This window comes from Silene latifolia, chromosome 11, assembly GCF_048544455.1.
Source record: "Silene latifolia isolate original U9 population chromosome 11, ASM4854445v1, whole genome shotgun sequence".
NCBI lineage: Eukaryota > Viridiplantae > Streptophyta > Magnoliopsida > Caryophyllales > Caryophyllaceae > Silene > Silene latifolia.
The window spans coordinates 103,886,718-103,907,317 of record NC_133536.1 but is presented as its reverse complement, the minus strand read 5'-3'; the positions used below and the strand labels follow the sequence as shown (position 1 = coordinate 103,907,317).

Here is a 20,600-nt window from a genome sequence, read left to right as displayed (position 1 = left end):
TTTCACCTTGTTTTGATATTTATTGGTTTTAGTGGTTAAAAACCGATAAATATCGATCTTTTCCTTCATAAATTTTATCCGGATTTTTGGGACAATGTTTATGACATTTTGGTGTTCTTGGGAGTGTTCCAGAATACTCTTTTTGGGTAATGTTTCAATTATTTTGGATTTTTACTTAAATATTATGATTTTACCGATTAAATTAACAAAATATCACCAAATCAAAATAATTATTCATCATAAAATTAGTGAAGACTAATTTTGAGGTTCAAAACAGTTTGAAAAATTAGTTTGGACTTAAATGAGATTTAAGAGTTGATTATTGATTTTTACATGTTAAAAATCTATTAAATCCACAAAACCCGAGATGGATACCAACGATTGATGGATAGGGCGATTTTGGCATCATTTTACAGCATTTTTAAGCATATTTATTTAAGTTGAATGAATGATTGTAATTTATTTAAAGTATTTATCTTGTTGTACCTAGTATGGCCTAGTTTAATTTTAATCGTTATTACCCGAAATGAATGGGAATAGCGATTTGTTTGTAATTAAATACGATCTCGTATCGTCGGTTTGTAATTAACTAATAGTTTTATTTATTTCATTAATTAATGTATAATAGGAATAGCTATGTAATTCAATTGTAATAGTTATTCTTACCGGCGTTTCCAAAAGACGGATTACATCGAGACGGAGTCTTTTTTTGGAAGGTGTTCCAAATCCCACAAGAAAGAGCCACTTATGGAATGAAGAGGCAAGGGACCAAGGAGTTGGTTTCCGAAATGTAATAGACTAGTTTTTATTAACTAGGTGGCCATACTAGGATTTTTCATATGCTTACTTGTTTGCTTGTTTTATTTTCGCACATGCCAAAATCGCCATTCACATGCATTTTATTTTCGCGGTTGTCAATTCACGTCATTTACATTCACCGACTTAGTTCACTTATAGGGAATTTATGACTAAATTTACAAGATCTCTCACATAACTAAAATTGAGATTAGCCTTACCAATTAGTAACACCTATGAATCTCTTGTTCATTAGAGCCACGCTCGCCCAAGCGGGGTGTTCTCTTTTTACCTTGGGTAAGTAGGGTGGTAAACGGTTATCACACGCCAAAATTGGTTGGACTCAACGGGATATAAGACGGTCTTGTGTTCCGGGGCTAGTAGATGGATTTAAGCAAATTCGTCGACCAAGAGTTCTAGAGGTAGAATTAGTCAATGTGACTTACCGAATTTACACAATTATGGGATATTTCGCCCAAGCGATGCTCATTTTTGTTTAAAATCTGGGTCTTGGAAACATTTATATAATTTAGTGGGAGATCATTATATAAATGCTAAAACTTGTTAAAGATGTTTCACAAGTAAAATTAAAACATTGAATGTTAATTTTTCCTATTTTTCGTTCATTCTCATAAATGTATGACATCGGGCACTTCATCCTCCTTTCTCTATTTATTATTATGCGTGTTTCATTCTTTCATAGAATGCGGTTTCTTTGAAGGAATTAATGATTGGTAACATGATTTACCAATTCACCTACATAAGCTTACAACGATTTTTGCGGTTATTATACAACTTAATTAACGACCATACATATTAAAAAGGGGTTTCATGTTGCAAACTCATATTACGAGTTTAAAAGGAAGTCACATTTTATCAAGAGAGTCTTGATTTCGGAAGTGACACCTCCGTCATGATGATGACATATTAGTTTTAATTACTCAAGTGTAATTCAAAAGTTTGCGAAAAGAGTTTTCAAAAACACTTATAATACTCCAATATGATACCGTCAAATGGCTCACTTTGAGAAAGGCCAAATCGATTGTTTGTGCGCTAAAGAGTTTAGGCATATGATAACAATTGAACGGTTAGGTAGTCCAATTTCGCAAGAAGCTGAGATTTTGCCACATGTTGCACTCACTTTATAGTAATTCACTCTTACTAAGTGTATAAAATATCACGAATGACATGAAGAGAGGTCTTCATGAGATTCATTTTTGCTTGATTGAAGCAAAGAGGAATGTGAAAGTGAGTGGGAGTTAAGAAGAATCAACCCTAGATGTGTGTGATAGAACAAAGTTGAAAGAGACATCTACTCAATGGATAGGCTAGTTCCACTATCTTGGTATGAGATACCAAGTACGGGTCATTTCTTTGTAAAGAAGTTTACATGAATTGACAGAACGTAAGACGTCTAGCATAGGACATTTTTGTATCGAAATAGAGCTAGAGTAGCAATGATTTCGATATGGACAAATGTACCTAAATTTGGTTTTAAAAGAATGTAATTATCTATGTTTACACATAGAAGACATCACTCATGTGATTTAAAACAAAATATTGTACCTACTCCTATGATAACTTGGTGGTTGGTTTAGACCACTTAAGTTAGAGGAATTTTACACTCTTCACGAAAACTAATGTTATACTATCTTGTAGATTCTAAAGTCTCTAATCTGGTGAACCCAATTGATCAAACCTCAAGTAAGTTCGTTTCAAACGAGTAAACGAAAAGCACATTGAACAACCATTTGATTGTGAGTCTTATGGTATGTGTGCATAAATTATGTTTTCTTTTGCAGAAAAGAAACACAATAGTGAGGTGATTGACCATATACATACGGATGTGTAAGGCAGATAGTTGGTTATAAATATTAGTTGGTTATAAATATACTTCGTTACTTTTACCGTACTGTTAAGTAGATATGAAAACCTCGTATCTATTTAATAAGACATAAAAGTGATTTTTGAAACGTGTTATATTTTCAAAATGAAGTAGTAAACCAAAAGCACGACAAGATCATAATGTTGATCGGAAATTTCAAAGTAATGACTTTGAAGATCAAATGGGTAATATCAAGTAATGACCTTGATAATCACTTAGAAGATTGTGAACCATAGAGTATGGTATAGTCAAGAAGATAAACATAACTTTATGAGATATAGTTTGAGGTTTTTCGCAATTTTGTAAGCATTTTTCTCAGTAAAGGTTTAAAACCGACTATAATAGCCTTAATGACTCCATATGTGATATGGGTAGGGAGGGTCCCTAACTTGTCATTATTATACATTTGGGACCATAAATGTTTATGTTCAGAACCAATTTATGTATTTGTGAGGGTTATCCAAAATTGAACCACTTGGTTTTTACTCCTCCAAAACGAGAACAAAGAGTTTGTGGCTCGTAATGCTGTCTTTCCAGAAAGATTTTCATTTTCTGGAAGACAGAGTGGGAGAAATTTTGAACTTACGGAAGTCCAAGACCCACAAACTGAGTACAATGCAAGATGATGTTCTTTATTGAGGCTCAGTGGTGAGTACAATGCAAGAAGACGTTCTTTATTGTGGCTCAGTGGTTATAAGGAGATAATTTTTAACTAAAATACGGAAGTCCAAGACCCACAAACTGAGTACAATGCAAGAAGATATTCTTTTTTGAGGCTCAGTGGTGAGTACAATGCAAGAAGACGTTCTTTATTGTGGCTCAGTGGTTATAAGGAGATAATTTTGCGATAATATTGCGTTACTTTTCAAAAGTGACGAATCTTAAACCCTCATCAAAGGCTTTTCTATACCATGAACTCTATGTGACGGCGTGTCACCATGCAATTTGAATTGGTTTCCTTACAAAAGATGTGATAAGGAAGGAAACACGAGATGTTTTTGAGACTTGATTTTAGGTGAATACTTTGGTAGGTTACCTTGATCTTGTCATAAAGGTTATATGAGATGTTTAAAATTTGGGTTGGTTATAGAGAGTTTGTGACAACCCAAATGCCTTTATCAATTCGTATGTTCTTAGCAATATAGCCTCTCATGAGGATGAGATTCGGTAAAAGAATAACGAAACCTTCTCCTTGGGAGAAGTTTTGTTGATCTTGTCAATGCTAAGAAGCTTAGCATGCTTGAAAGATCCCTTTTGTGATCTTATATACGTCAAAGAGTTGGAACCTTGGGTTAAATCATGTCATTAATCATTATGGTATTACTCGAGTTGTCGAGGTATCATGATGATACATGGAGTTTAGTGGGAGCTAAAGTGAGTTTCTTAGTCTAAATATGTGCTTGACATATTAGTGACTAGAAATATAGCTAAGGTGATGTTTCTTAGTCTAAATATGTGTTTTACATATTAGTGACTTGAAATATTCTCGGGTGAATACTTGAGAGTAGCATGGCGCATCTTAAATATACGGATCTAATGAGATAGATCTCCAAGGATACTAGCATCTTAGTCAAGAGACTTATGTGATAAGATTCTTGACTCGTTCAAGTTGTTGAACGCAAATATGATCTCTTTTGCTTCCGCTGCAGGTTCTATTAAATATGCTAAAAGCTGCTCTCGTCGGGACTTATCATATTGAGAATATGAGAAGTCATTACCAATCATTTCCTAGTGAGTGTCACTAGATAATTATCAAGAGCCACCTTGATTACTTGAGAAGCACTGAGGATTTACTCTTGTAGTTTGGAGGAATCTATGAATTTCGTGTACAAGGATTACACTGAAACATTCATATGCTTACAAGATGTTATGGGCCTTGTTAAGGAATGGTTAGCATGTAAAAGTACTATGTGCATGAAGAATAATATGTATAAGAAGTTATACATATATGTATAAGAAGTTATACATGTATAAAGCAGATATGTATGAGGAGTCATACATAAAAGATGTCATATGAAGGATGTGTATGTATAAGTGTTATACGTACAAATCATGAACGAAAGCTAAGTACCTTACAACATCCGATGTTGTAAGAGAGATAGTTGATAACCGGAATTTAATGGGACTAGAGTAGTTCTGTTAGCCTAATATCGTTTCCCAAGAGACTGTGAAAACAGTGGGAGTGTTTGACTGCCTTTAGAACTAGAGTCTAAAAACTTGTTTAGACATGTACTTAGAAAGGCTCTATTAGATGAAAAGATTGCATAGAACAAAGGAAAATAGCAATGAAAATTAGAGTGATGCAACTGTTGCTAATCCTCTAACCAAAGCCGTTGGCATAAGGTAGACATGATGGTTATGTCATCTCAATGTGATTTAGCAGTATACCTTAATTGCTGAAGATCGTTATGTAAATATTGGATAGAGTATTGATATTTACATAAGTGATGATCGCATTCATTGTTTGAGTCTCTTAAGAACTCAATTATTCAGTTTGACTGAAAATATGAATATCTTGTTTATCTGAATAAGTTGTGGAGACAATGTTGAATACTATTCAAGTGAACAAGATGAACATTGTATTTTGTCCCTAGTCACTTAATGAGGTGGCGTCTCGGAGTGACTAGATTGTAAGTCGATTGATGGTTGTTCAACACCATAAGGTCATACGTGATAACTAGTCGATTACATAGGCAGAGTGTGTGACACTTTGCCGGGCAGTGACCATTTAGAGAGTCCCTAAGTTCTATTATAGACGCATGGTCGTGGCGGGGATCTCTAAGATGTTCTAATGAGTCGATTCTTTTGACTGGAGACTATTATCTGAGCAAGTGTAGTTTCCGAGTGACTTTGGTTTATGTCCTAGGTCGTGCCGTGAAAGGAGGCCAAAAGGGCATTTACTAGGTCATGGTGATCTGTATTGTGCAATAGGATAGATAGGGCATATACATGAATTGTCCACCCACGTTGGGTAAACTATATCTCAAGGCCACTTGAGGAGTTAATGACTACAAATGCGTGGCCACCCTCGGAAGTAATCTGTGAGAGATTTTTCCGGTCAGGTAGTCACACTCCCGATCGAGAAAACCACTCGTAATATGTTCATGTGCAAGTGCGATCTGAAAGACACCTTGCATTGAGTGGGAGATTGTTGGAGTTAGTGTCCTCCACAATAGTGCGTTTACATAATAATTCTCATTATAGGAATATCATCAGATATTTAATTATTTGATCCTCGTCAGTTGATTAACGTAAATTGATAACGGTTGGCTGACTAGAGTTTGACGTTATTGTCATGAGACGGCGGTGATCAACTGACCCCTTTCGGTCACACCTAAAGGAACGAACCCCAATTGACAACTAATTAATTGTATGAGATACAATTTATTTAGTCCCTAGATTAATAGACTAAGAGGTTAGTCGATTATTTTTAGAGAGATTTCGAGTTGCGAACTCGAGGCACGGCAGTTATTATTTAATTACGCGATAATTAAATAATAAATTTTATGAGACGGGTTTTAGTTAATTAATTGTTAATTCACTAAAATTGTACTAATTGATTAATGTGATTAATATTAGTACGTAAATAATATGTGTAGTGGTACACGTATATTTACGGAGTGATTTGGACGAATTAATTATGGAAGTATTTAAACATGAAACGATGTTTAAAATAAAATTACACGTATTTGTGCGACAAATATAAGAACCAACATGGACCCGTAAATGGGCAAGTGGACCGTGTAAAATAGAGTTGTGGATGAATAGGAACATAATCATTTCACCTTACTTTATATCCTTCCATAAGTTATCTTATAATAGATTTTGCATGTGATGTAAGATTAAAAAATATAAGACAATTTGAACACTCCACCTCTCCCACTCACCACCGGTTTTCCTCCCTCTTTATAGACCAATTGTTTGTTCATTTTTGGTATGCTTGCTCACTTCACTTTTGCATGTGAACAAATATTTAGTCTATCTCTCTAAAATTATTACACATCTTTACTAAGAAGTTAGTAATCATTTTTATTACTAAGAAATGTTAGTAATATTACTAATAATATCAAGGGTATACGTTTAACAAGTTTCTAGTAAAATACTTGTTAGTTTTTGGGTTAAGTTCTTGGGTGCATCTTGAAGGAGATCTTCTCTTTGAAGATTTGTTAGGAGGATCATCCATTTGTTATAAGCTCAAGATCAAACTAGAAAGGTGATCTAGTTTGTGCCCTTATTACCATAAAATCAATGTAAGGAAATTGTTTTTCCTTAAACTTTCATTTTTATGCTTTTATATTTGCATGCATGTTACATAGATCATCAAAATGATAAATTATGAGATAATTTAATTTTTATTAGAGAGTCTAATATGGATCTATGATATTTCATTACCCCCTCAAGGTAATCCTCCTACAAGACATGAGACCATCATTCCATCCACTTGAGGAGTGCTACAAGATATGAGGGACCAAAGATGCCAATTGAAGAGAATATTGTTGGGGAGAATGTCAAGCGAAGTGATGTGATTGAACCATTGAGCAGAAATCCTAAGGTGGTAGAGACAACTACCAACGACTCATCAAAGAAGATAAATGAAGAGAAGGCCAAAAAAGTTGAGAAAGAGCCTATTGTGATGAGACTTCCATTCCCAAGTCACCAAGCCAAGCCCAAGCTTGATGAGCAGCTTGGAAAGTTCATAGAGATTGTGAAGAACTTAGAGGTTTCTATACCATTCACGGAGCTAATCAACCATGTTCCGGCCTATGCAAAATACATGAAAGATATCCTTACGAAGAAGAAGTCCATCTGAAAGTTGGAAACTATTGCTTTTACCAAGATTAGTAGTGCTATTCTTCAAGGGAATTCCCCTCCAAAGCTCAAGAATCCGAGAAGCTTCTCCATTCCATGTACTATTGGTGATACCACAATCAACAAGGCACTATGTGATCTAGGTGCAAGTTTGAGTGTCATGCCATATTCGGTTTGTTAAATAATAGGGGTGGGAGAGGTCAAGTGCACCAACATGACCTTACAAATGGCAAACCGGACAACAAAGAAACCACTAGGGATGTGGGAAGATGTGCCCGTAAGCGTTGGAAAGTTTTTCATACCGGTGGACTTTGTCATTGTTGATAGGGAGGAAGATTCCAACATTCCAATCATTCTAGGAAGACCAATCCTACACACCATTGGAGCGGTGATTGATGTAAAGCATGGGATGCTCACACTTGAAGTAGGTGATGAAACAATCACCTTTAATCTTGGTAAGACTATGAAAGCTCCCAACTTGTTTGAGCCATGCTTTATGGTTGATCACTATACTCGGGAGGGTGACAAGAAGAAGATGGAATCTCCATTAAAAGAACAAGAGAAAGATAAAAATCTCAAAGAGAAGGGCAAAGACACACCGCCCAATTGGAAGAAAGATATTGGTGAGGTTGAAATGACTCTATTCGAAGAGCATGAAATTTTTCAGAACAAGAATGAAGCTTGCAAAGCTCACCCATGACAATATAGATGGAGGCTTCACTGGCAATGATAACAAGGAAGGAGAGTTGCTCTTGTCAACTCATGATCCACCCAACATAGGGAAAGAAGCAAGAGAAGTATGTGGTCTATGGGATGAGGAGTTTGAAGGACTTCTTAACCCATACATTTGGAATGCTATGACTCTAGACCAAGGCTATGCAGACCCTTGTCACCTCTTTGACTCGGACTACTACATGAATGAAGACAACAATGTGCCAAGGTCTATACAAGAACTCTATCATAACAATGAACAAGCATTTTACTAATTCTTCAAGGCGTTGAGCAACATCAACAACGCCTTGGCTTTGCCCCCTTGACACCTCTCAAGAGATGGAGAGTTTGGTGGAGTCCTTCCTAAACCACCACTTGTAAATATTCTAACCCTTTAACTTGCATTTCTTTTAACTTGTACATTATTCAATTTTTGCAATGGACTTTATATGCTTTGTTGATTAACTTATGTGACATAAGACCAAGTGAGGGAGGGATTTTAATGTGCTTCAAATGTGTAGTGTTTGATAATCAAGTGTAAGGATGGCACATACCTAGGCTAACCAAGCCTTTGTAGTGCAACCCATATCGAAATGACAAAGAATTAAAGAAGAATTGATGCGGGAAGAAGATCCCCACGTGCAGACCTGAGCGCGTGGGGGCTGGAACAATAGGCACGGGTGAAATTTTGCTCTGGGGAAAAATCTGCCCGAGCCGACAGTGACTCGAGCATCCCTCAGCTCAGGTCGCTCGACCTCAACTCAGGACGTGGGTCCTGAAAGTGCTTCCAATTCTCAATTTTGCACTGGGCAGAAATCTGCCCGTCCCAAGCTTGAGATGAGCCTCCCTTGCGAAAATCCGCCCGTCTCATCTTCAGGACACCCGTCCCCAGAGCCAAGCTAAATGTTAAAATTTCACTGTCTGGAAATCCGCCCGAGCTCCTTCCAGGACGCCCGTCCCTACCTGCTACATGAACAAAAACACGGGACTCATCCTTCATTCTTAATTTCATTTCCTTTCTTCAAACACAAACACAATAACTTCCCTCACTTCAACCTTCAATCCCCTCATCCAAAAACATCAATTTCTCATCCAAATTCACCACATTCAAATCTAAACTTGCTCAAATCAAAATCAAATCACTCCTCCATCAACAATAAGACCATTCAAACATCAATTTCTTCACAAAATCTATCAAATTTTCTAGGGTTAGGTGAAAATCCGAACTTGATTGAGCATTCAATTGAAATTAGAAGAAGAAACGAGCGTTCAAGCATATACTGTACTTGGTTTGTTGATACTAATTTGAAAGGAGAATAGCCATGGCAAGGACTAAAGGAGACAACAAGGCCACAAAAACACAGACTTTATCCAAGAGACAACAAGCTCTTGTATTAAAGGCATTGGTCTTGGTTCAACAAAGGGAGCAAGCCCCGGAAACCGTCAATGTTATCGAAGAAGCTACTACTTCTATCTCGGAGATGGAACAATTGAAAATTTTTCCAGAGGTAACTTTCATTTCCGATAAGCATAGGCTTGCATTCGAATCCCTAGCCAAGAAAAAGATTTTAGCTACTAAATTTGTATGTCAAGATGCTTTTGGTAAATTGGGTGTTCTTGATCAAACAAAGGCATTTTTCGCATCTATGGGTTATCCACCCTCTTTGAAGTTAATGAGTTAACATACCCCTCTTTTACATTGGAATTCATTAGTTCCTTAAGGGAGTATATAATTGAGACTTGAGATTATGTCGAATTCCGCCTCGAAAACAAGAGTAGAACAATGCATAAAAGTGATTTCGTTAAGTGTTTGGGCTTAAAAACGATAACCGATTCATCAAGAAGCCTTTGGAGTTTGATGCCAAACCCCTTTGGCAAGCCATCACCGGTCGTGAGTTGACTACTTTTCAGGAGTGCCATGCCTTGTACATTCATCATCCGGGTATTAGGTATTGGCACACGTTCGTGGCTAACACTTTGATTGCTAGAAAAGAAGCCAATCACTTGACCAAATTAGACACTGTCTACCTTAAGGCCATTTTGAATATTGGTGGGAAGTAAGAAAATGAGTACAATATTCTTTAATTATTGATCAAGAGATGGTTGGACATTGATAATGGGATAGATGGCGCGACTTTCAATGTTAATTGAGGCTTGGTGACAATATTGGCAGGGCACTTTATCCCGGAATTCAACAAAGACAACACTTACAAATCGGTTAAAGGAAGCAACCTTCTTGATATGAGCAATTTGATCCACAAATTTCATTGGGTCAAGCATGAAAACTTAGACCATAAGTACGACTGGCTCATCAAGGATGCCAATTCCATTGTCTTGCCAAGCAATATTTGTCGCATCTCCACCCACCGAACCAACTACCTTATTCCCATTTCCAAAAGTGCTGAAAGCATCATCAAGAAACAACAAAATCCAAGTGAAGAGCCGTTCTCCTACATTTTTACACCACCATATCCCTTTGCCTACCACGAGTTGACACCGAGTAGTACTAATGTTGTGGCGGGCAATGACTATTTGACACAATTAATGCAACATATGCATAAGGAATCATACAATGATCGGGTGAATGCCTACTACGCCCTATATCCACCCCTTTACCATCTTGCTAGGCAAAAACTCCTTGATCCTTCGAGTTCTTTGCCAAATTGGGTGGATAGGAAAGTGTTCTTTCCTAATGCTTCTAAAGATAAAGAAAGGGATGATCGGGAAATAAGGAGAGAGGAGGATGTTGATGATGAGAGCGGGGAAGGAAGTGGGTCTTGCCATGATGATGATGATGATGAAGAGCAAAGGTCTAGTTCTAGTGAAGAAGATGTTGGTGAAACCTCCGGTTCCATGGAGGTAGATGATGATGATGTCGCGATGAGCGACAATTGATGGTTGACAAAGCATGAAGGAGGACATCACAAATGTGTGGTTGATGGCTTATGCTAGTATTGACCTATTCTATTGTGAGTCTCTACCCCTCCTTTTGCTTTGTTTTTTTTGTCTCATGTTTCTTTAACTTGTATATTTTTTTAACTTGTATCATTTAGAGAGTAACTATGGACTCTTGGTAGTTTTAAGTTTGGAGTCCTAGCACCACTCAAAGGACTTCCACCTCAGTTACAATGAGGTGTCTATCTTTTTTCTCTCAATACAAAGAATACAAAATGACAAATTTCAATCATGTATTGCATTTCATGCCTTGTGAACGAACTTCCCCCCTTTTTTGCACTAGAAATAGTGTTTTGTCCGGTTTGGGGAAGTTCACTCATAGGGAATGCTAGTTAATCTAAATTAGCTCTTCGAACAATAGAAAGCATGCATCATATAACTTAGCTTAGTTTGCATCACTTGTATATATTTATCACATGTAAATATTTCACATGTAGAGTGAATTTAGTATAGAATCATGCATCATTTAATTGCATTTGCATAATTCCCTATTGTTTTCTCCAATGGGGATAATGTCCATTCTAAGTGTGGGGATGGGGAATTCTAACTCCTTTCTAACACTTATTTAAAAAAAAAAAATTGATAAAGATTTCAAAATTTTCAAAAATCCAAAAACATGTTCTTCCCTTTTGTAGTGTTGAAATATATATATTGTATATATTTATTTGTTTGTGTTCACTCCTATCATTTGGGACCGACTACGCCACATTCGAGGCATGAAGAATATGAAGACCGCATGGTATGATCTTCCCAAATCTCCTTTTTCTCTTATATGTTAATGACAATGTGGCTTCTTTTTGTTTGATGCGGTACAAACCAATGTGATTATAGGAGTTGCATTTAGATTATATGTCATACTAGTGATAGTAGCGTACGCATTAGGTTGTATATATGTTAGTTGCATCATGGCATGTAGTTGCATATTAGGAAATTTTTTGATAAAATGTCTAGTTGGGAAGCTTGGCAAGTGTATATAGGCCCTTGTAGATAATATTTCTCCTTGAGACTTTGTTTGCTAGAATACCCTCAAGACACCCTAGGATGTGTCATACTAGTATCTCTTGACCTATGGACTAAGGCCTAGTCAAGAGTACCTTATGGTGTGATAACTCCTTAGCTACCGTTTATTCCAAGGTGACCTTTAAAGCCATGCAACCGTTCTTTCATTTCTATCATCATGTTTTGCCAACGAAAGAGAATGGGCACAATAATCTCCAAATTGAGTTCAAGTACCAAAGTGAAAGTCAAAAATTTTGCAAAAATTGCATCAATGAAAAAGAGGAGCAAAGAATAGACTCCTATGCCTCAATAAAAGTACCCTTACTACAAAATGGGTTTACTTTGAAAATGTTCAAACAGAATTGCCAAGTATCAAATTGCCAAACATAAAAAATGGCAAAGAAATGTTCTCAGAAGATAAATGCCACAAGAAATTGGGGGGAAAATCAAGAGCAAACTACTATTATGAAACTCAAAACATATTGATCCCTTTTATCCATTGATGATCTTTGTCGCATGGTGGAGAGGGGACGACCCTTCTTCTTGTCTAGGCAAGATGGGCAATTTCGCGAACCTACATTGTTTCTAACACCATAGGGAGTCTACTCTTGATGAAAGCATTTAGCGATTGTGGACAAAAGCACCCTAGTTTGACACAACTTGGAGGTGATTTGTTGGTATCCTAGACTTAGTAACTTGGAGAGATGATATCTATAATGGAATTTGTACCCTTAGATTGCTTCCTCTTTAGATGATTTCCGCCACTTAGATGAGGCAAGTGGCTATTCTTTTTGTAGATGCATCCCTTATTTGATCTTGTGTGCTTAAATGTTAGGATGCATCGCCATTTTGGAAAGCCCCACCTTGCCTTGCAAGAAGGCATCTTACCTCATAGGTGTCTTGTTGTGAGTTGAAGGGGTGGAGTGACTCATATTTGTGCACATTTGGTCCCCGAACTAGCCTCGTTCCTATGCTGTCTAGTGCTTATTAGCGTCATTTCTTATCTTTAGTTCCCTACTTTGCATATTCTTTGAGGTTTTGTGTCCTTGGTAGGAGAGGATTGCTAGCCTTGAATTTATGAAGCAAAATTAAGCTAAATGGACTGCATCTAATGACCAAGCAACAAAGAGAAGACCAATACTGAAGGCCTAAGTGAATAAATAAAGTAGAATGGAAAATGGTGAAGACCCCCACGGCCCCTCAACGATTCCCACGGATCCTTAGGCAGTCAAAAGAAGAAGAAGAAAAGCTGACCCAGGATCCGGGCGCCCTGAGCTCAGGACAAGCGTCCCAAGCCACAATCCGGGCGTCCCGTGGTCAAGTCGAGCGGATCCCTGGGCAGCTCGAGCATACATCAAGGACAAGTCGGGCGACTCCTTATGGGACTTGCAAGACACTAATCTCCTTCTTAGGGACTTACTCGTCATTTAAACCTTTAGTTACCCTAATACTTATACTTAGTATAAATACTCCATTGTGTTAGGGGATTAATCATCAAGTTTTAATCAAGTTAATTTACCAATCTAGTTTAGTAGATCCTATTAATCAAGTTGTAATTACACGATTCAATATTAATCAAATCTTAAATCTCTCTATAATCATTCAAGTGTTCTTAAATTTAGTTGGGTAATTTGAAGACTATTTGGGGTTTCTTGAAGACTTGACAACTCTAAATCATTCATCAAGTGTTCTTCTATTACTATTTGTTTACCATTTCAATCATCCTTAAGTTGGTATAATCTCTTTTACCCTTTGCTTAATTAATTATTTCTTTACTCATTCACCATTTTTAACCTTGTTAATATAATTGACACCCCTATTAGCATGTGTTACGATGACCATGACTGAGTAGTCTACTAGCTAGGGTTAATGGGGGATTAGGGGAACTAAACATGGAGGTAGATCCATACTTAATCTAATATTCTTTTATAAGAATGCTTGCTTGTTGTAGTTTCAACTTATGTACATGTTATGCTCGATGAATTGCTTGATTCACAACCTTGCATGAATCTCTTATCCATTCAACAAGACTTGTAAGATATAAACTAACTTAAGGCTTGTTAGACAATGCATATAGTTGAATACGAAGAAACTAAGTCGACTTGTAGGCGTTGTACAGTCTTGACCGACTCAGCTCCGGGACCTAAATCTTCCTATGAATTGTAAGACATAAACTAACTCGATTCCTTTACAACAATAATATGCTTACATCTATGTAAATGGGTTTGTATGATCACCACCATGAATCCCCTATAAACCCATGACACCCTTGTGCCTTAATCAATTGTTTACAATCCCTCTTTGCTTAGTTGCTTGTTTTGCTTTCGTTTCATTACATTTGATTGTTAAGTAGTTTGGATTGCTTGCAAACCTCAAACTCAACCCGATTTGTGACACCCTAAGACATAGCTCTTTATAATCGATAATTTGATTCAATACCCATCCTTTGGGATCTGACCTTTACTTGCCACTCTACTAAGAGTAGTTAGTTAAGTTTATAAAATTGTTTTGATTGGTTAGCTTAGACGACACAGTTTTAAACCGAATCAAGCCGTCACCTTACTTGTGGGGCTATAGTGACCCGCTTGGCCTAAAGATTGACTGATTTTGAGGCTCCACCTCCGTCGAGTACTGGGTTGTTCGAGTCTGCCCCTACGATGGATAAGAGATATTGGTGTCATAATAGGTGGCTTAGGAAACCGAAGAATGGGTCTTTTGCTTGGAGGGTGAAGGGATCAATGTGGATAGTGCTCCCCGATCCCGAGTACCTTCCCGTGGTGGACCATCTAGCAGAGTATGACCCGGGGAGTAGGAAACCGGAACTTGAGCCTTAGTTTTACTTGATCGATCCCACCATCCTCCTAGACCTACCTGAGCCTACCTCCGTGACGGAGAAGCAGCCGATCGCTCCCCCGCCTCGCGAGCACTGTAGAGGGAGACCAGCTAGGCTGGTCTTAATGCTCAAGATGAAAAAAAATGAAAAAGAAGGATGAAACAAAAAAAATGATGAATTGAGGAATAAGAAAAAAAAGTTGAAAAAGAAAAAAAAAAGCATTAAAATGAAATGAAAAAAAAGAAGTATGAATTGAAAAGAAAAAGAGAAGAAAAGTTGATGTAAGAAACTCTCATGCATTATTCACGTATTTTGGAGAGTTTACTTATGATTTGAATTGCAAATTGGGTTAGAATTGGGATTGAGCACCCTTACATTTTGGTTGTTGCTAGCTTGACATTAGCTCCACAATCCATAATTCATTTGTTCCCCCTTCTTACCCATTACATATTGCCTTCTTCCTACCCATTTGGCTTCTTTATCATTCTTGCATTTGATTGTTTTACCTTACTAGTTTTGATTGATTACCATATTAGATTGCGGGCACATTATTATAAGTCGAGGATAGTTGAGTGTTTATTCACAAAATTGTTCTTTCACATATAAAAGAGTTTGAGTGCACCGTGAGAGTCCATAAGTCGAAAGATCATGCAAGAGCTTAAAGGTTCATTTCAAGTTTTCCATGCTACGCTGTCATGTAAATCTTATCCATGTTTTGTTTTATTCCTTTGCCCATGTTGTTTCGGGTTTTAAATCATTATGCTTAGCTTGTTTTGGGATATTGCAATTGATGGGATATATTTTCTTGCTTAGGGACAAGCAAGGGTTTAGCTTGGGGGAGTTTGATAAGTGCATAATTTGTATTGTTTTACCCCCTTTAATAGCTCCATTTTACATGTCATTTAGCACTTATCATAGTGTTTTGAGCTAATATTTGTTATTCTAGTTGCAATTGCTTGTTTCCACATGTTTTGTAGGAGTTTAAGCTTTTAGGAGTTAAAATTTAACAAAAATGAAAGCTAGAGTGCAATGGCTAAGCAAGACCAAGTATTGGACTAAGTGTATGAAGTTGCATGGGTTTTTGCATGAAGATTTGATGGATTGGAGTAATAATTACAATTGAAGTCAAAAGCAAAGTCAAGCCCGAAAATGAAAGTCCAAATTAGAGTGAAAGCAGTGGATGCTAAGGAGCTTTGGATGCTAAGAATGTGAAGTATTACCGGGTGATTAAGGAGCATTAAAGCACGAGCATAGAGATTCCTCAAGTAATTAAGAAAAATAGCCGGATAACCACGCCCCCGATCGGGGCTGGCAACCCCGATCGGGGTTGACCCTCTCTAGCCCTTTTATGTTATGCCCCTATTTTCTTATAAATAGGGGTCTTAATCCGTCATTAGGGTCATCTTATTCTTACGTCTCATACACTCTATAATAGCCTTAAGCAATATTTCTCTCATAAGTTTTCATATTTGTTTTCAATATTGTCAAGCTTGTAGTTATCAAACATTTGGTTCTTAATATATTTCAAGCATTTGGTTCTACTTTGTTTCTTCCATACAAGTTCATTTCCACAACGGTATTTCTATTTCTAGTTTACGATTTTACATTTCTATTTAGTTTAAGCATAGTTTATCATTAGTACTTTATTCATATCACACTAATATCATTCTTATTTCATGTTATATCATTTAGTTTTTATAATTTCTACAATCATGTTTAGCATTTCTTAGAACAAAGCTTATAGTTTACATTGCATTATGAGTAGCTAAATTCCTTAGTCTAGGGGCTAGGGAAGCCATGCAAAATCAAATATATAAAATGTTAAATTAGGTTGATATAATATTGTCTAATTGTTTCTATCACATGTTTGCAACGTCACGTTTAATCTATGTTTAAAAGCCCTTATTCATCGATTAAGTTTGTTTATTCGTTCTAAAAGTCGAGAGGCATGGAATTGAATTAGACTAAGCATGTCTAGTAGGACGACCTAGTCATGGACGAGAGTTTCTCTAGGACCCGGTCTATGGTTGACACTAATACCGTAAGGTGGGTGTCTCTAAGCCTAAACAATTGACAATGTTATTATTACCGAGTTTAACATGATCGTATATTTACCTTTGCATATGCAACCCGACTCCCCTAGGCTCCCTTTTATCATATAGTTTACATTTTTATAATTGTTAGTCTTCAAACCAACAACAAACAAACAAAACGAAATTGACCTTGATAAGAATCTTTCCATAGCATTTCACAACGCAATTCCTGTCTCCTTGTGTTCGACCCCTATTACTACATTAATTTGTGTCTAGGGTAATTATATTTGCATAGGTACACGATAAGCCTATCAAATTTTGGCGCCGTTGCCGGGGAGCACATTTTTATTGCGTTTTGAATTGTCGATTTTTATCTAGTTTTCTTTTGTCTTGAGGAACACTTGTTCCTTGATACCGTTACTTATCATTTTCTAGAAATTGTTGTCTTATGCCCAGGTCCTCTCGTAGTGGAGAATTATTTTCACCGGATTCCGATCCCGAGAAAACCTTTAGGAGTAGACGACATTTTGGAAAGAAGTGATAGAAGCCGCTTCTCCCGTGCAAGTTGAAAGTGCTAGAAAGTCTTACTTAGACGATCTAAAAGTTCTTGAAGAGGAGGAGGTTTCAAGTTCATCATCTCCACCACCACCACCATCTTCTACTAAAAAGATGGTGAAACTTTCGAATCACTCAAAGCCCACCGCGGCCATGCTTCCGGCCGGTATCACAACTACTCAAATTACCGCGCCGGACTTCGAGGTCAAACCGGCTTTCATTAGCCTTGTGGAGAGGAAGCAATTTGGGGGAAGTCCTTTGGAGGATCCCAATTTTCATGTGAAAAATTTCTGTGATTATATCTCCATGATCCGTCAAACGGGCGTCACTCAAGCCCAAACAAGGGAAATACTTTTCCCTTTCTCTTTGAAGGACAACGCCAAGCTTTGGATCAATAGCCTTGACCGCACCGCCATGAGAATCACCAATTGGGAGTCATTGGCTCTTGCTTTCTATCAAAAGTTTTTTCCACCGGAGAAAACTCAAACTTTGAGGAGCCAAATCACCGGATTCCGTCAACAAGCTCTTGAGAGCTTATATGAAGCTTGGGAGAGGTACAAGGATTTACAAAGACAATGCCCACATCATAGGCTAGATGATTGGTTTCTAGCTATAACATTCTATAATGGATGTTGTGCCGAGTCCCGAAGGATTCTTGATTCCGCCAACAATAGGCGGTTTGATCAAATTAACACCGATATTGCTCATGCAACGATCGAATCTATGGCGGTCCATGATGCACAGTATGTCAATTCCTGAAGTGTGCCACTCAAAGGTAAAGAAGAATCCTCCGACAATTCCGTCTTGCTAGCTCAAATTGCCTTACTCCAACAACAATTGGCGGAAAGAGATGTTAGAGATTCCCTACAAAAACTCAATGCCGTGTCTTCAACAAGTCAAATCATTGTTTGTGACGGTTGCGAAGGTGCGGGTCATTACACCGCTCATTGCCAAGCACCAATTGAAGAGGTAAATGTTTTTCAAGCTTTAAGACAAAGTTCTTATCCACCTGGTACATTTTCTAATACATACAACCCGAATACAAGATTCCACCCCAATATGTCTTATCGAAGCAACAATGTGCTTAATCCTCAACCACAACCCCCACCACAACAAAATGCCTATGTCCCTCAACAACAAATGTATAATCCTCTACCGGGTTATCAAAACCAACAAAGGCCACCACAACACAATTACCAACAAAGTCAACCCCCACCACAAAATGACCAACAAAATAACCAAGGGGGAGGTAAGCTTGAGGGCTTGATACTCCAAATGCAAAAGGAATTGTTGGCTTAAATCCAAAAGAATGAGCAAGCTCAAAATGCCGCGATCAAGAAGTTGGAGCAACAAATGGCTCAACTTGCCTCATCTAGCTCTTCAAGGAAAACGGGTCAACTACCACCTCAAGGTGAGCAACCACATGCTACCCTTAATATTATCTCCTTACGAAGTGGTACGAAATATGATGGGCCATCCATGCCCAAGGAAGATGAGGAGGTCCTTGTTGAGTTGGAGATTTCTCCAAAAGGTAAAGAAAGTGAAGATGTTCCAAAGAAGGTGGATGATCCACTTGTGGTTGAGGAAGTCAAGGATGTGGAGGACGCTCCTCCAAAGAAAGATGTTGAAGCAAAGATACCGGAAAAAGTCGAAGAGCCATTCCCTCATAGATTGGCCAAGCATCAAAAGAATTCTCAATTCGGTAAGTTCATGGAAGTTGTGAAGAATCTCCAGGTAACCGTTCCCTTTACCGAATTAATCACTCAAATTCCATCTAATACTAAGTTCATGAAAGACATTTTAACTAAGAAGAGGACTTTTGACGAAGTTGAAACAATAGCTGACACGGCTATCGCAACCCTATCAAAGATAAAACCTAACGGTCTCAACTAAAATGTAGCAGAGGCAGTCGAGTATCGAATCCACAGGGAGGAAATGTAATTATAGCTGTCTATTCTAATCCTATGGTAACAATTGGGGGGTTTGATTAAATTTGATTCTAAACTACGAGCAATAAAAGCGGTAAATTACGATTTAACTATTAAGAAGAGAGGTACATGTCGGGATTTCGGTTCACTACGGTAGTCCAACAAATCAGCAGTAAATGACTCAGACGAACTGATGTGAGACGGATGTTAGAAGGTCCTTTCGGTCCACTTCCTATCCTAAAATACCACTAACTTAACTTTCGTCCTCATTAGGGTAGTCTACTGTTTATAGCAGGCCTATTTAGTCCAATCTTTCGATCCAGGATTAATTGTAGCCAGTTTAATGGGTGACATAGAAGCGTGCACTCAACTAGGTCGGGAATTACAGTTAAATTGCTATAGTGACAGGGTCTCTTAACCAATTCGTCCAATTCATTCACTACGTCGTCATTTTTCTATCGCAGATCCCCTAATCCCAACATGAAAGGGGTTTAGCTACTCATGTCGGTAATTAAACTAACAAAGAGATAAATTTCCAAAGAAAGACATAATGAATAAATGATAAAACGTAATAATGAAAATTAGGGCAAGGAGAAATGATAACATAAACGAGAAATTAAAGCAACAAGTAATTCTTATTAATAAAGAGAAGGGAGGAATTGCAATCCAGGTAAATTCCGGCGTAAAGAACACGAAATCCAATGAAGCAATCCCGAAAAATAAGAGTAGCAGCAGAAAGTAAAAGCAACGTAGCAAAGGTAGCAGTAGTTTTCTAGTGTCGAAGATTCATTAACCTAATTAACTTAGGTTTAAATAGAAAAAAGAACTAAAGTTTGCGGAAATAAACAACACACGGACTAATTAAAAGCCCATGCCCGTGAAAACCTCTCGATCGAGTGGATTAAACCACTCGATCGACCAACATCTCAAATAGAAGTCCTTCGATCGACCAGCTTCTTACTCGATCGAGGACTTGGTCATGTGCGCGGCTTTACTCGATCGACTAAGGGATAGCTCGATCGAGCATCGAAGGTCTAGAAACCACTCGATCGACCAACAAACAACTCGATCGAGTACTTTTATCTTCAATTCAGCTC

General features: G+C 37.6%; 1 non-coding gene across 1 annotated transcript; it reads right to left on the bottom strand.

Annotated features, from left to right (window-relative positions):
* Positions 1-18,060: 18,060 nt before the first annotated feature.
* On the bottom strand, positions 18,061-18,168 carry LOC141616476 (small nucleolar RNA R71). The gene has a single exon (XR_012530823.1). It is a non-coding gene; the product is annotated as a small nucleolar RNA R71 (small nucleolar RNA).
* Positions 18,169-20,600: the final 2,432 nt, after the last annotated feature.